Source organism: Mirounga leonina, unplaced genomic scaffold (genome assembly GCF_011800145.1).
Source record: "Mirounga leonina isolate KUSES-001 unplaced genomic scaffold, KU_Mleo_1.0 Mir_154, whole genome shotgun sequence".
Taxonomy (NCBI): Eukaryota; Metazoa; Chordata; class Mammalia; order Carnivora; family Phocidae; genus Mirounga; species Mirounga leonina.
In genome coordinates this window covers 33,352,739-33,358,636 of record NW_023270389.1, presented here as the reverse complement: position 1 = coordinate 33,358,636, position 5,898 = coordinate 33,352,739, and positions in this window count along the sequence as shown.

Here is a 5,898-nt window from a genome sequence, read left to right as displayed (position 1 = left end):
ACGTTAGTGGGAATTTTGCAGGCTTAAATGTTTATATTAGAAAATAAGAAAGAATAGAAATTAGAGAGCTAAGTGTCTTAAGAAATTACAAAAACAATAAAATGTACACAAAGAAGAAGCCAAAAGTTGATCTTTTTGAAAATCTTAAAACCGATATTTTTTACTGATTTGGATGCCTGGGTGGCTTAGTTATTTAAGCGTCTGATTCCTGATTTCGGCTGGGGTCATGATCTCAGGATCCTGCAATGGAGTCGGGCTCCCCGCTCAGCAGGGAGTCTGCTTCTCCCTCTCCCTCTGCCCCTCCCCCGCTTGTGTTCTCTCTCGCGCACGTGCTCTCTCTCTCTCTCAAATAAATAAATAAAATCTTTAGAGAAAAAAATCAGGACCAGAGTAAAGATATCTTGTATCACTGCTTCCACTGAATATCGTACTTCCTGTTCTGGCCTGTGCAGCAAGAAAAAGAAATAAATGTTATAAGAAATGTAAAGAAAGAGATAAAACTGTTATATGCACAAACCTACCCAAATAGTTTTTCTGGGTAAGGTGATTTTAAAATTTATACGGAAGAATGGATGTTCAAGAATAGTCAAGATGTTTTTGAAGAAAAGGAATGGGGTGGAGTGAATTGGCACGACCATCTCTACATCAAAATTTATTTTGAACTATAGTAATTAAGACAGCGAGGTATTGGCACAAGGATAGAAATATGTGACTGGAATAGACCAGAGAGCCCAGAAATACCGAAAATGTGACTAAGATTAAAATGGCACTTAAGATTGGTAAGGAAAAGATAGACTATTAATTAATTAGTTCTGGGTCCATTAACTTCATTCAAAATAACAATTTGGATCCCGGTATCACTGCAATATCCGTATCAATTCCAATTGGAATTCCAATTCCAATCCAATCCAATCCAATTCCAGTTTGAAAAGTAAAAGTTAAAATTTTTTGATAAAATCATAGGAAGATATCTTTAAGACGAAGAACTTTAAGAGAAGAACTTCTTATATAAGATATAAAAGGCACAATTCATAAAGAAAAAGATTGATAAATTCAACTACATTACGATTTAAAACTTCTATACAATAAAAGAAAACATTAAAAACAAAAAAGACAAGTCACAGACTGGGAGAAAATACTCTAACATATAACTAATAAATAATTAATATCCCAAAAATAGAAAGCTCTCTTGACACAACCCAACAGTTCTCTATGTGTGATGTGCTTTACAACATAAACATGTGATTGACATTTTTTACTATATAAATCTATATATTTTAAAACTATAAATCCATATTGTATAGATTTAAAATAAGATGTGGCTCGAGAGAGAATTAGTGGAATTAGTCGAATGGTAAAATAGAAATGAAGAAATTATCTGAAATGCAGCTCAGCTGTTCAGAGGTAGAAACTATGAATAAGAAATGGAGAGACATAGAGGACAGATTTAGAAGTTCTAATAAGTATTAATCAGAGTTCCAGAAAATAAAGACTGAGGTAGAGGAAATATTTGAAGAGCTAATATCGGAGTCTTCCCCAAAACTTATAAAGAGGGGCACCCACGCTGGAGAACAATTTGCGAATACATTCTAAAGTTGAGTGTGTGCATTTCCCAACAACCCAACAATCTTACCCCTAGGTATGTATATACCACCAATAATTTCTTGCACATATGTATAAGGTAACATGTACAAGAATATTCATAGTGTTAGAGAAGATAAATTATGATATATCCACATAATAGAATACCATGCATCACTAAAAATTAATAAGCTACGTATGTCAACACAAAGAAATCTTGCAATGATACTGAGGGATAAAACCAAGTTAAAGAAAGCATATGGTACGATGCCATTTATTTAAAAGGTACAAATGTGTAATATAATAAATATCACTCAGAGATAAATACAATTGTATTTGTGTAAAGTATAAGTATAAAGACATGCTCAGAAATAAACACCAAACTTGGGATGGTTATTTCCTGTGGACAGAGTGGGGAGAGGCAGAGTTATGATCAGAAAAGGAGGATGTAGGGGTCTTTAATTGTATTGGTAACATTCTGTTTCTTAAAGAGAGTAAAAGTCTCACAAGTTCCTTACATCACTCTTTATAGCCTTTTTTATGCCTGAAATATTCCAAAATCTATTTTTAAGCAGCTAAACGGCCTTTGAGATATAACTGAGGATGTCCAAGAAGTGGGGCTATTTTAACTGAAATATTAATAGAAAAGTTTCTAGAGACATCTAAAGATTCATAAAACACAGTTTATCCATGGGTTATTCTTGACTCTTCATCTTCCTTTCTCCCCCGGAATACACTGAATTTCCCTTGGACTGGCAATATCATATATCTTCATGGCACGCATGTTCTCCTTTCTCCTCTCCATGTTCACTGTATCCTCAGCTTATAAACATTCTCAAGCCTCTACTGTCCTTGATAAATAAATAAGGAACTCCTGTCACTTACACCTGCTGTGAACTCCTTGCCTTCTCTCTCACCCAGAGTTCTTGGAGGAGTAGCTTAAACTTCCTATCTACAGCCCATCACTTTTACTCGCTCTGTAAACCACTCCTATCTGGTTCTTGTCCACTTTGCTGGAAGAGCTCACACTTGAGTTACAACAATCACTTGAAAGTCAAATTCCAAGTAACTTTTCAATTTAATAGACACTGGCTGCACTTGACATTGCTGATCTCCGCCTGCTCCCCGAAGCTCTATTGTTCCCTTGGTTCTGCGATCCTCATCGTTCCTTGTTCTCCTCACATGTCTTATTCCCCTTCTGTTTGCTTCATAATCTCTGAGTTAATCACTTTTGTTATAAATCAGGTGACCCAATGCACATGGGTGGGTTTTTGAATTTTCTGTTCTGTTCTGTTCATATCCTTGTTCCAGAACCACACGATCCTTTTTTTTTAAGATTTATTTATTTGCGAGAGAGAGAGCGAGTGAGCGAGAGAGAGAGAGAGCGCGCAAGGAGAGTTGAGGGGGGCAGAGGGAGAGAATCTCCACACTCTGGACACAATATAATAATCACAGAATTTAAACTCAAGTTGTTAGAGGTTTGCTGTTTATTTGTAGGTTATTAACTTTACAACACATAATATTCAACCTCCGTAAGTAAGGGCTCACGAGGTTCTCTTATTCTAAATAAAAAATACTGCTTATGTTTGAATTGCTTACTGCTGAGTAACAAATCCCCCCAGAACGTATTGACATCAAACAATAAGTGTGTCATCACATTCGAGAAATCTGTGGGTCAGGGAAAAGCAGGAAGGGCTTGTGGGGCCTCTGCTGGGGACCCTGGAATGGCTGGAGTTTCCTTCATTCATACTTCTGGCGCCTGATCTGGGGCTCTGAAAGGCTGGGTTCAGCTGGAGCTGTCAGCCTGAGCACCTAGATGGGGCCTCTCCATGTAGCAAGTGACAGCAGGGTTCCAGGAGAGGGAGCACATCTGGAGAGCGAGCATTCCCAGAAAAAGGAGGACACTGTAGGACCCTTTCTGATCTAGCCTCTGAAGGGCCCAGCAGCTCTGCCATCATCTTCTCTTAGTCAAAGCGATCACAAGCCAGCTCAGAATTTTTTTTAAAGATTTTAGTTATTTATTTGAGAGAGAGAGAGAGAATGAGTGGGAGGGGCAGAGAGAGAGGGAGAGAGAGAGAAACTTAAGCAGACTCCACACCCAGTGCGGAGCCCGAGGCAGGGCTCGATCCCACGACCCTGAGATCATGACCTGAGCCGAAACCAAGACTTAGGCGCTTAACCGACTGGGCCACCCAGGCGCTCCAAGCCTGCTTAGATTTAAGGGGCAGGGACATAGAGCCTGCCTCTCAGTGGTAGGAGTCTCAACAAGTTTGGGACCATATCTTAAAATCACCAAAGTTTATAAAAATATCAAGACTTTAATCATGTTTTTTTCTTTTATTTCTGCTCCCTAGTTTCTCTCTCTCTTTTTTTTTAAGATTTTATTTATTTATTCATAAGAGACAGAGAGAGAGAGGCAGAGGGAGAAGCAGGCTCCCCGCTGAGCGGAAAGCCCGATGTGGGACTCGATCCCAGGACCCTGGGATCATGACCTGAGCCGAAGGCAGACGCTTAACCATCTGAGCCACCCAGGTGCCCCCTAGTTTCTCTCTTTATGGCTTGTATCGGGTCTGGGAGTGATGCCTTCACAGTACGCATAGTTCTGTAGCATCTCACAGTGTCCACAGTTAGATATATTCTGCAGGAGGGATGTGACATTTCAATGGGTCCCCATCACCCCACACATCAGGAAGATGTGGGGCAGTATTAGACACAAATTCTAAATCTCCCATTGCTCTCTTCTGGAATTTTCCCATTGTCATGAACCATGAAAAAACTGGCATCATATGGTACCCAAGAAATGTAACAGGGAGAGTTTCCCTGGCTTAAGAAACTTTATTTTAGGGGCGCCTGGGTGGCTCAGTCGTTAAGCGTCTGCCTTCGGCTCAGGTCATGATCCCAGGGTCCTGGGATCGAGCCCCGCATGGGGCTCCCTGCTCCGCGGGAAGCCTGCTTCTCCCTCACCCACTACCCCCTGCTTGTGTTCCCTCTCTCGCTGTGTCTCTCTCTGTCAAATAAATAAATAAAATCTTAAAAAAAAAGAAACTTTATTTTAAATTATGATAATAAGTAACATATGGGGAGATACTTAAGTGAAAATAAATATTTTAATATTTCATTTGAATAGTAATAGGGTACATTTATGGAGTACTTAACTCACCACTTGTCAGTACCATGCTCAGCACTTCTTTGATCTTTTAAGATTCTATGGCCTTTCTCCTCAAAGTCTTCAGACCAGCAGCATCCACATCACCTGGGAGCTTGCTAAAAACACAGAATCCTGGGCCCCAGCCCAGACCTCTTGAATCAGAATCTGCATTTTAAACAAGATCCCCAGGTGATTCGTGCTCACTTGAAAGCTTTAAAATACTGCTTTATGAAGTAGGCACTATTACCATCTGCCCATCTGCCTGAAGAAACTTGCTGAAGGAGCACAATTCTGAGTTAGTCGAGCCAGAATCCAAATCCAGTCTGACTGGCTACGAGACCCCTATGCTCCTGACCACTACTCCCAAAGGCCTCACAGTAAATTCCATCATCCTGTTAGCGAGGGTTTTTGCTCTATGGACAACTGCCAGGTGTTTAAAGGGAGGTTGTGAAAGTCTTCCAGGATTCTGAAAACGAGGCTCTAGAACAAGTTTCTCCACCAGAGCAGCATTGCTCCATGACCTCAAGAACTGTTCAGCCCTCTGTTTCCCCTGAATGATTGAGAATACCTTAAAGATGGGACCATTGCCCTATTTGTTTTCACATCTCCAGAAATTAACACAGAAGCTGGCACATAACATAGGATCCGCTCCTTACATGCTCATTAATGAATCAACAATAGACCTGTTTGTTCAAGTGATCTGTATAGATTGTGGACAGTTAACTGGAAGCTGATATTATTTTGCAATAAAAGAAGGTGCAGGGGCTTTCTCTGGCGTTTGTTAAGAGCCCAGAAGTTCAGCTGCAGAAAACCAAGGAACGAAGCTGCCCTTGGCTTGTCAGCGCGGCTTATCTCTCCATGAAGGCGGCCCCCAACCTCAGCCAAGCAATGGAACTTCCTGAGAAACGTGCTCCTTTCTGTCTCAGCTCTGGAGCGCAGCTCCTCTGTGGCTATAATTAAGCTCCACCCGATTTATGAAGGACAGCACCTGTGAAATGCTGGGACGCTTGATTCCCCACGTTTCTGTGGTCCCACACCTTTTCTCCTTTTCTTCTTCTTCTCCTTCTCCTCCTTCTCCTTCTCCCTCCTCTTCCTCTTCCCCTTCCTCCTCCTCCTCCTCCCCTTCTTCTTCTTCTTCTTCTTCTTCTTCTTCTTCTTCTTCTTCTTCT